The sequence below is a fragment of the Cherax quadricarinatus genome, chromosome 9 (genome assembly GCF_038502225.1).
Source record: "Cherax quadricarinatus isolate ZL_2023a chromosome 9, ASM3850222v1, whole genome shotgun sequence".
Lineage (NCBI taxonomy): Eukaryota > Metazoa > Arthropoda > Malacostraca > Decapoda > Parastacidae > Cherax > Cherax quadricarinatus.
Window position 1 is genome coordinate 12,889,634 of NC_091300.1, and position 12,223 is coordinate 12,901,856.

Sequence of the window (12,223 nt, forward strand, 5' to 3'; positions counted from 1 at the left end):
TTCTACACACACTAGCCGCCTGAGCCTCACTATCCTCATAAAAACTCTTTACAGCATTTAGTAACTTACCACCTATTCCATATACAGTGGACCCCCGGTTAACGATATTTTTTCACTCCAGAAGTATGTTCAGGTGCCAGTACTGACCGAATTTGTTCCCATAAGAAATATTGTGAAGTAGATTAGTCCATTTCAGACCCCCAAACATACACGTACAAACGCACTTACATAAATACACTTACATAATTGGTCGCATTCGGAGGTAATCGTTATGCGGGGGTCCACTGTACTTGCAACATCTGCCACATTGCTCCCCTATCCACTCTATCATATGCCTTTTCTAAATCCATAAATGCAATAAAAACTTCCCTACCTTTATCTATATACTGTTCGCATATATGCTTCAATGTAAACACTTGATCTACACATCCCCTACCCACTCTAAAGCCTCCTTGCTCATACGCAATCCTACATTCTGTCTTACTTCTAATTCTTTCAATTATAACCCTACCGTACGCTTTTCCTAGTATACTCAGTAAACTTATTCCTCTATAATTTTTACAATCTCTTTTGTCCCCCTTCCCTTTATATAAAGGGACTACACATGCTCTCTGCCAATCCCTAGGTACCTTCCCCTCTTTCATACATTTATTAAACAAAAATACCAACCACTCCAACACTATATCCCCCCCTGCTTTTAACATTTCTGTCATGATCCCATCAGTTCCAGCTGCTTTACCCCCTTTCATTCTACGTAATGCCTCATGCACCTCCCCCACACTCACATCCTGTTCTTCTTCACTCCTAAAAGATGGTATACCTCCCTGGCCAGTGCATGAAATTACCGCCTCCCTTTCTTCGTCGACATTTAAAAGTTCCTCAAAATATTCTCTCCATCTACCCAAAACCTCTATCTTACCATCTGCTAACTCCCCTACTCTGTTTTTAACTGACAAATCCATTTGTTCCCTAGGGTTTCTTAACTTGTTTAACTCACTCCAAAATTTTTTCTAATTTTCATTAAAATTTCTTGAGTGCCTCTCCCACTCTATCATCTGCTTTCCTTTTGCACTCTCTCACCACTCTATTCACCTTTCTTTTACTCTCCATATATTCTACTCTTCTTATAACGCTTCTGCTTTGTAAAAACCTCTCGTAAGCTAACTTTTTCTCTTGTATCACACCCTTTACTTCATCATTCCACCAATCACTCCTCTTTCCTCCTGCACCCACCCTCCTATAACCACCAACTTCTGCCCCACATTCTAATACTGCATTTTTAAAACTATTCCAACCCTCTTCAACTCCCCCCCACTACTCATACTTGCACCAGTCCACCTTTCTGCCAATAGCTGCTTATATCTTACCCGAACTTCCTCCTCCCTTAGTTTATACACTTGCACCTCCCTCTTACTTGTTGTTGTCATTTTCCTCTTTTCCCATCTACCTCTTACTCTAACTGTAGCTACAACTAAATAATGATCCGATATGTCAGTTGCCCCTCTAAAAACATGTACATCCTGGAGCCTACCCATCAACCTTTTATCCACCACTACATAATCTAGCAAACTACTTTCATTACGTGCTATATCATACCTTGAATATTTATTTATCCTCTTCTTCATAAAATATGTGTTACTTATTACCAAACCCTCCACAACATTTTTGCCCACTTTAGCATTGAAATCCTCAATCACCATTACTCTCACACTTGGTTCAAAACTCCCCATGCATTCACTCATTTCCCAAAATCTCTCTCTCTCCTCTACACTTCTCTCTTCTCCAGGTGCATACACACTTATAACCCACTTTTCACATCCAACCTTTATTTTACTCCACATAATCCTTGAATTAATACATTTATAGTCCCTCTTTTCCTGCCATAACTTATCCTTCAACATTATTGGTACTCTTTCTTTAGCTCTAACTATTTGAAACCCCTGACCTAATCCCATTTATTCCTCTCCACTGAAACTCTCCTACCCCCTTCAGCTTTGTTTCACTTAAAGCCAGAACATCCAGCTTCTCATTCATAACATCCACAATCATCTCTTTCTTATCATTTGCACAACATCCATGCACATTCAGACTTCCAACTTTGACAATTTTTTTCTTCTTATCCTTTTTAGTAATTATTACAGGAAAAGGGGTTACTAGCCCATTGTTCCCGGCATTTTAGTTGACTTTTACAACACGCATGGCTTACGGAGGAAAGATTCTTATTCCACTTCCCCATGGATATAAAAGGAAAAGTAATAAGGCCAAGAACTATTAAGATAAAATCAAAGAAAACTCAGATTAGTGTGTATAAATAAACATGTACATGTATGTGTAGTGTGACCTAAGTGTAAGTAGAAGTAGCAAGATGTACCTGTAATCTTGCATGTTTCTTCTTCTATCTTTCAACACATCGGCTGTATCCCACCGAGGCGGGGTGGCCCAAAAGGAAAAACGAAAGTTTCTCCTTTTACATTTAGTAATATACGTATACAGGAGAAGAGGTTACTAGCCCCTTGCTCCCGGCATTTTAGTTGCCTCTTACAACACGCATGGCTTACGGAGGAAGAATTCTGTTCCACTTCCCCATGGAGGTAAGAGAAAATAAAAAAGAACAAGAACTAGTAAGAAAAATAGAAGAAAACCCAGAGGGGTGTGCATATACGTATATGCTTGTACATGTATGTGTAGTGTGACCTAAGTGTAAGTAGAAGTAGCAAGACGTACCTGAAACCTTGCATGTTTATGAGACAGAAAAATGGACACCAGCAATCCTACCATCATGTAAAACAATTACAGGCTTCCGTTTTACACTCACTTAGCAGGACGGTAGTACCTCCCTGGGCGGTTGCTGTCCACCAACCTACTATTATTATTCTTTCTTTCAACACACCGGCCGTATCCCACCGAGGCGGGGGTGGCCCAAAAGGAAAAATGAAAGTTTCTCCTTTTACATTTAGCAATATATACAGGAGAAGAGGTTACTAGCCCCTTGCTCCCGGCATTTTAGTCGCCTCCTACAACAAGCATGGCTTACGGAGGAAGAATTCTGTTCCACTTCCCCATGGAGGTAAGAGAAAATAAAAAAGAACAAGAACTAGTAAGAAAAATAGAAGAAAACCCAGAGGGGTGTGCATATACGTATATGCTTGTACATGTATGTGTAGTGTGACCTAAGTGTAAGTAGAAGTAGCAAGACGTACCTGAAACATTGCATGTTTATGAGACAGAAAAATGGACACCAGCAATCCTACCATCATGTAAAACAATTACAGGCTTTTGTTTTACACTCACTTGGCAGGACGGTAGTACCTCCCTGGGCGGTTGCTGTTTACCAACCTACTACCTAGGACTATTATTATTATTATTATTAATATTATTACGATGTAAATAATTTGTAATTTTTATTCCCACAAAAAATATAAGATTTAGTGTTATGCATTATTGCAATAATTGTATAAATAATGTCAACCCATTCACTACTGCATACTGGAATGGCCAGTGACGTCATTTGTTTACTCTTGAACATAGGCAAGCAATGGAACATTTCTCCTATGTTAAGCTGAATTTCAAGGTACTTTTCATCGTGAAAGCAATCAAAATCATATCTATTTCTGTAATATATCTTCCATTCTATCAAATGAGACCAAAAAAACGAGAATACAACCATAAAAACCGCACAAAAATACAGCTAAGGGGTGGCTAATTGCTGACAAGTGAACTCCATTATTCATGCTTTGATTTTTTTTCATTTTTGGTGTAAGTTAAGCATCTTTCCATCATACATTGCCCAAGTTTCAATAAGATAATCCAACAAACAAATGAGATACAATTCCCTAGATCAAGAGCAAGAGCCCCTCACCAGCATTAACCCCTTGACTGTTGCAACCCCCAATCCTGAGGTGTCTCTTGGTGTCGCAAAATGTCAAAAAAAAAAAAAAAAAATTTTCTTATGAAATGATAGAGAATCTTTTCCCGATTGTAATGACACTAAAAAAACAAAATTTGATGGAAAACTGACGGAATTATGCTCTCGCGAAGTTAGCGACCCCGGCGATATTGACAAATCGGCGATTTCGCCCACTTCGAGCCCTATTTTCAGCTAATTCCTTTGTGCCAGTTGACCAAAGTCATAGCTATTTCTTTAGAACTCCATTTTTTCTATCGATTGAGTACAAGAAACTGCCCATTTACCGATTTCAACTACCCAATAATGTGGTCAGAAATTTGCAACTTGGCCAATTTCACAAAAATTAAAAAATATAACAATGTCAAAATAAGGTCCAGAATGAACAATGCAGACATTCCTGGCTCTAAAATAACATTTTCTTTGTTCATCAGTCATGTCTCCAGGCCCCTCTGATATTACTCTTGCTTTCTATTTTGAATTTTTATTCAAACAAAAAATAGAAGACTTACTATTATGCAGACTACTGCAATACTGTAATAATTGTATAAATAACATCAACCCATTCATGACTGCATATAAGAATGGCTAGTTGGACATTTATTGGACAATGACATCATTTGTGTACTTTTGAACATCGGTAAAAATCAAACATTTCCCCTACTTTGAGCTCCATTTCCAGGTTCTTTTTATAGTAAAATCAATCAAAGTCACCTCTATTTCTACAATATGTTTTCCATTCTATCAAATGAGACCAAGAAAACGAGAATACAACCATAAATACTATACGAAAATAGACCACAAATTCGGCATTTTAATTAAAAAAACAGTCGGAGTTTTTTTTCTCTCATTATGCACTGCGTGCTCCAGGATTTTTTTTTATATGGTGCACACTGACAACACAGACCCATTCTCTCACATGTGGGCCTACCAGCTTGATTTGAAGCCGCTAGAATTTATGAGTGTATATACGGTACCTCGTAAGACGTATATATATGGCCGCAACAGTCAAAGGGTTAAGGACCCTACCTTGAGGTGTGCTCGCTTATGGAAATTTTGCACACGTATGGAAGCAAAAAATCGACCCATCGACTGCTCGTATTTGGAAAAACTCGCACGTGGATGCGCTCGCTAGTAGAGATTCCACTGTATCTCAAAAACTTGTATGTTGGGACACTCGTAAGTCAAGGTTCCACTGTATGTTATTAAAATGACAGACAAAAAATCACATGCAGGTGTCATTTAGCACGCTTATAATTAATAATTTGTTTCTGTGACATTATCTTACAACATCCTTATTACATAGCCAAAGTAAAATGTGTGTAATACAAAACTTTTCCTAATTATTTTTTATTCCCTTTCGCTCTTTATACCAAAGTAGTCAAGATACTCTGCTGTACACACTGCAAACCCTGTGTGTTGCAGAAACCTAAAGTAGAGCCTCTCCTCACTTAACCCTTAAACGGTCCAAACGTATACAGGTCTCCCTCAACATTCATGTTTTCAACTTTCACGGGCTTCACACATTCGCGAATTCCCAACCGCCAAATTCCCAGCTGCCAAATCATATTTAAGTTTCCCGCCACCTGCGAGTCCCTACTACCCTCCCTCCGACCCCCGCAACTGGCAGCCAGCCCTCCCACCACTCAGTGTGGTGAGTGTTTTGTTTGTTCATTATTTGCTATTAAACTACAGTATAAATAATGTAAACCCATTCATGACTGCATATTGGAATGGCTATTCGGACAGGTATTAGACGGTGACATCATGTGTTTACTCTTGAACACTAAAAAGAATTAAACATTTCTGCTACAGCTAATAATAAAAATAGTAATAATAATAATAATAATAATAATAATAAATATGATATAATTGAAGAAGGAAATTGTACAAAAATACGAGGGAGTGGTTGACACATTGTCAGTGTGACTTTGTTTATGCTGGAGTGAACATTAGTCTCCGTGCTCTTCCAAACATTTCACAATAATTCATTGTGTTTGGTGCTTGTAGATTGAGTGTGACTGGAGTGGTAGAGGCAGTGATTGAGGCAATGGTATTTAATAACATACATGTTAATAATAATACATGTTATTAATAATAACATGTACTATTATTATTTATAACATATATGTTATTAAATACCACTGCCTCAACCGCTGAATTACTGTGAAAAGTTTGGAAGAGCAGGGAGACTAATGTTCACTCCAGCATAAACAAAGTCACACTGACGATGTGTCAACCACTCCCTCGTATTTTTGTACAATTTCCTTCTTCAATTATATCGTATTTATTATTATTATTATTATTATTATTATTATTATTATTATTATTATGATTATTATTGTATTATTAGCAATAACAGAAATGTTCGATTCTTTGCTGTGTTCAAGAGTAAACACATGATGTCACCATCTAATACCTTTCCTAATAGCCATTCCAATATGCAGTCATGAATGGGTTTACATTATTTATTCTGTAGTTTAATAGCAAATAATGAACAAACAAAACACTCACCACACTGAGTGGTGGGAGGGCTGGCTGCCAGTTGCGGGGGTCGGAGGGAGGGTAGTAGGGACTCGCAGTGGTGGAGGCATTGGTGGAGGCAGTGGTGGAATCTGTGGTATTTAATAACATACATGTTATTAACATACATGTTATTAACCCTTTCAGGGTCCAAGGCCCAAATCTGGAGTCATGCACCAGTGTCCAAGAATTTAAAAAAAAAAAATTTGTTATTTTTTCTTATGAAATCGTAGAGAATCTTTTTGTGAAGGTAATAAAACAAAAAGTACGAAATTTGGTGGAAAATTGACGAAATTATGCTCTCGCGAATTTTGATGTGTCAGTGATATTTACGAATCGGCGATTTTGCCGACTTTGACTCCCATTTTAGGCCAATTACATTATTCCAATCAACCAAATTCTTAGCTATTTCACTAGTATTACTTCTATTCTATCGATTGAGCACAAGAAATCGCCAAGTCAACTGTTTCAACTACAAAATAAAGTGATCGGAAATTGTTAATTTGGCCAATTTAACACAAAGTTCAAAATATTCCAATTTCAAAATAGGGTCCAGAATGAACAATGTAGGCATTCCTGGCACTAAACTAACATTTCCTCTGTTCATTAGTTATGTTTTGAGGCTTTACAAATAAATTCCATTTTGATTTTTTATTCACATAATGAATTTTTATTCACACCAAAAAATAGAAGATTTACTGTTATGCAATACTGTAATAATTGTATAAATATCATCACCATATTTGTGAATGTATATTAGACCCACCAGCTGACGTGTATTAGACGTGTGAGGTCGTTTGTTTACTCTTGAATATCGGCAAAAATTTAACATTTCCGCTACTTTGAGCTCAGTTTCAAGCCATTTCCAATGCTAAAACCAATCAAAATCATCTCTATTTCTGTAATATGTCTTCCATTCTATCAAATGAGACCAAGAAATCGCAAATACAACTATAAAAAACATACGAAAAAACACTGCAAAGTTGCTGTTTTAATCGAAAAATCATGATTTCATTTTTTTCTCTCATTATACACAGTGTGCTGCAGGATGTGTTTTATGTGGTGCACACATACCACATAGATGTATTCTCTCATATCTAGGCCCAAATGTACCACTCACAGTTTATCAGAGTGAGCTGAGCTCATGGCGTAGATCTACGGTTTGGACCCTGAACGTAAAGCCGTAGATCTACGGGACGGACCCTGAAAGAGTTAAATAACATACATTATTAAAGCATAACATGTATATATTTAGTACAATTTACGACGTTTTCATGTATTTTATGATTATTCATGGTTCAACAAGTTAAGGATGCAGTATTGTAATATATTTCCCTACAATATATTGGGGCACCAAACATTCACAGTTTTTCAACATTCGTGAGGCTCTTGATCCCATAACCCTCGCGAATGTTGAGGGAGACCTGTATATACGTTCACTCGCGCAGCGCCCCAAATTTTTTGAGGAAAAAAAAAATCTTTTCTTTTAAAAGGAAAAAAGAGCATATGGTACCAAGGCATCCCCAATTATTTTAATATGGCGCACCGTGAGTGCGCACACCCATTCTCTCATGTCTAGGCGACTCAGGCTTATTGTGGCAATGTTGAATGAATGACAAAGAAAACGTATATATACGTTTGGGGCGCTACGCGCGTGAACGTATATATACATTTGGACCGTTTAATTAAGGGTTAATGACAAAGTTCCGTGCTTAAGACCACGTCGGTAAATGAATTCGTCACTAAGTGAGGAGCATACTATAATGGTAGTGGGTTTGTGTCAACCATCTTTGATATTGTTCTAATGTCACCTTTGCACCATTTATAACATTTCTGGTATATTTTTAAATGTTTATACTGTAGTTTACTGTATACTGTAATGAACAGAATATAGGAAATCAGCTCTAATATAAATTATTTAGGTATGCATACTGGTCAGAAAGCCTGTCGCAAGTCCGAGTCGTTGGTAAACAAATACGTCACTAAGTGAGGAGAGGCCGTATACTAATCAACTCATAGCTCCTAAGTGTCAAAACCCCAATTAAGCTAATGAACTCATAGCTTCCAAGTGCTAAAATTGCCATTAAATTAATCAAATATAAACTCCAGTGCCAAAACCCTCCAGCAAACTAATCAATTCACAGCTCTCATATAGTATTGTAAGAATAAGTACTATTAACCCTTCCAGGTTCCAGACCCCGATCGGAAACCTGTCCACAGGGTCCAAGAATTTAAAAATTAAAAAAAAAATTTTTTTTTTTTCTTATGAAATGGTAGAGAATCTTTTTCTGAAGGTAATAAAAAAAAATATGAAATTTGATGGAAAATTGACGAAATTACACTCGTGAATTTTGCTGTGTCAGCGATAGCTACACATCAGCGATTTTGACCACTTTGACTCCCATTTTAGGCCAATTACTGTACATCATTCCAGTTGACCAAATTCTTAGCTATTTTGCTAGTATTACTTCTATTTTATCAAATAAGCACAAGAAATCACTCAATCAACTATTTCAACTACCCATTAAATTGACTGGAAATTGGTAATCTGGCCAATTTCACACAAGTTCAAAATATTCCAATTTCAAAATAGTGTCCAGAATAAACAATGCAGGCATTCGTGGCACTAAATTAACATTTCATCTATTTATTAGTTACGTTTCCGGGCTTTACAAATGAATTCCATTTTGATTTTTTATTCACATAATGAATTTTTATTCACACCAAAACCTAATTTACAGATATGCAATATTGTAATAATTGCATAAATAATATCAGCGCATTCGTGAATGCACATTAGACCCACCAGCTGACATTTATGACATCATTTGTTTACTCTCAAACATCAGCAAAAATCGAACATTTCCGCTACTTTGAGTTCAGTTTCAAGCCATTTTCAGTTCTAAAACCAATGAAAATCACCTCTATTTCTGTAATATATCTTCCATTCTATCAAATGAGACCAGGAAACCGCTAATACAACTGTAAAAACACATACGAATATATGCTGCAAAGTCACTGTTTTAATCCAAAAACACAGTTCCAGTTTCTTTGTCCTCATTATGTACTGCATGCTGCAGAATTTGTTTTACTGTATATGGTGCACAATTACCACATAGATGCTCACAGCTTATCTGAGTGAGCTGAGCTGATGGCATAGTACTACGGCTTGGATCCTGGCTTCAAAGCCGTAGAACTATGGGACGGACCCTTAACCATGGGACAACTCTTTCAGGGTCAAGACTCCTGATCTCAAATTTACTCTCAGGTTGAAGAATTAAAAAAAAATTTTTTTTTTTTTCAACAAGTCAGCCGTCTCCCACCGAGGCAGGGTGTATATTTTATTTTATCTTACGAAATGATAGAGAACCTTTTTCCAAAGGTAATGAAACCAAAAGTACAAAATCTGATGGAAAACTTACAGAATTACACTCTCGCAAGATTAGCAGTCTCGGTGATATTTATGCATTGGCAATTTCGCCCAATTTGCACCCTATTTTTGGCCAATTCCATTGTTCCAGTCGACCAAATTCATAGCTATTTCACCTATATTCCTTTTATTCTATTGACTGAGTACAAGAAACTGCCCATTTACTTATTTCAATTATGGAATAAAGTGATCAGAAATTGATAATTTGGCAAATTTCACACAAAATTAAAAAATTGCCAATATAAAAACTGGGTCCAGAAAAACAATGTAGACATCATGGCACAAAAAAAAACATTTCCTCTGTTCCTTAGTCATGTCTCCAGGCCCCTCTTATATCATGCTTGTTTTCCATTTTTTATTTTTATTCACACACAAAACAATAAAAGATTTACTGTTATGCAGACTACTGCAGTATTATAATAATTGTATAAATAATGTCAGTACATTCCTTTGTGTGTATTAGACTGGCAAGCTGGATGTGTAATGGGCAAGTGACGTCATTTGTGTACCCTGGAATATTGGCAAAAATCGAACATTTCTGCTACTATGAGCTTAATTTCAAGCTACTTTCAATCCTGAAACTAATCAGGGTCATCTCTGCTGCTGTGATATATCTTCCATTCTATCAAATGAGACCAAGAAACTGAGAATACAACCATAAAAAACCATACGAAAATACACTGCAACGTTGGTTTTAAACCAAAAACAGGGTCGCAGTTCTTCCTCATGCACTGTGTGCTGCAGGATTTTTTTTTTATATTTTGCACACTTACTGCATAGACCCATTCTCTCATATAGAGGCACATATTTACTGCTTACAGCTTATCTGAGTGAGCTGAGCTCATGGCGTTGTACCATGGGACTCGCACTGGCTTCAAAGCCAGAAATGTAAATATAACAAAGTAAATAGTATAAGAAAGTTTAAGATTTACCTGCCATTCTACATGTTCATGAGACAGAAAAGATAAGCAATCCTGCCAGAATGCAAAATATTTAATAGATTTCTGTTAATACTGGTTATAACAACGATAGTAATTTTTAAAGGGGGTGGCCTGGTAAGCCAGTGGAAGGCCTTGGTCAGATGACCAAAAGCTTCAGCTGTGGGTTATCATGTGACTAAGACCCGCATCAGAAAACACTTACCCTGTTTCCTGGCAAACCTTACCAACCAACCAGACTTCTGTTTTACACTTGTACAACAAAGCAGTAATACATATCTTCCTAAGTGGCTGCTAACTCTAGTAAACTAGTTAAATGTTAGTTCTTAAACCCCTGACTGTCGCAACCCCAAATCCTGAGGTGTCTCCTGGTGTCGCAAAAAAAAAAAAAATCTTGTGAAATGAAAGAGAATCTTTTCCCGATTGTAATGACACCAAAAGAACAAAATTTGATGGAAAACTGATGGAATTAAGCTCTCGCAAAGTTATCGACCTCAGCGATATTTACGAATCGGCGATTTCACCCACTTTGAGTCCTATTTTCAGCTAATTCCACTGTTCCAGTCAACCAAACTCATTGCTATTTCTTTAGAACTCCATTTTTTCTATCAACTGAATACAAGAAACTGCCCATATTCCGATTTCAACTACCCAATAACGTGGTCAGAAATTTGCAATTTGGCCAATTTCACGAAAAATAAAAATATGACAATTTCAAAACAGGGTCCAGAATGAACAATGCAGACATTCCTGGCTCTACAATAACATTTTCTTTGTTCATCAGTCACGTCTCCAGGCCCCTCTGATATTACTCTTGCTTTCTATTTTGAATTTTTATTCAAACAAAAAATAGATTTACTGTTATGCAGACTACTGCAATATTGTAATAATTGTATAAATAATGTCAACCCATTCATGACTGCATATCAGAATGGCTAGTTGGACATTTATTGGAAAATGACATCATATGTTTACTTTTGAACATCGGCAAAAATCAAACATTTCCCCTACTTTGAGCTCCATTTCAAGGTTCTTTTCATAGTAAAACCAATCAAAATCACCTCTATTTCTATAACACGTTTTCCATTCTATGAGATGAGACCAAGAAAATGAGAATACAACCATAAATACTATACTAAAATAGACCACAAAGTCAGCATTTTAATTAAAAAAAACGGACGGAGTTTTTTTTTTCTCATCATGCACTGCGTGCTGCAGGATTTTTTTTATATGGTGCACACTGACCACACAGACCCATTCTCTCACATGTGGGCCTACCAGCTTTTTCCTGTTTGATTTGAAGCTACTAGAATTTATGAGTATATATACGTCTAACACGGTGGCTCGTAAGACGTATATATACGACCAAAACAGTCAAAGGGTTAAGTGTCAAAAATGTGCTTGTTAAGCACATAAATAGTGAGAGTT

General features: G+C 36.7%; 1 protein-coding gene across 3 annotated transcripts in view; it reads right to left on the reverse strand.

The window, feature by feature from the left end:
- Positions 1 to 12,223, reverse strand: part of LOC128686234 (lysosomal dipeptide transporter MFSD1) — a 55,352-nt gene that overhangs the window by 26,722 nt on the left and 16,407 nt on the right. The gene's annotated exons all lie outside the window — the stretch shown is intronic.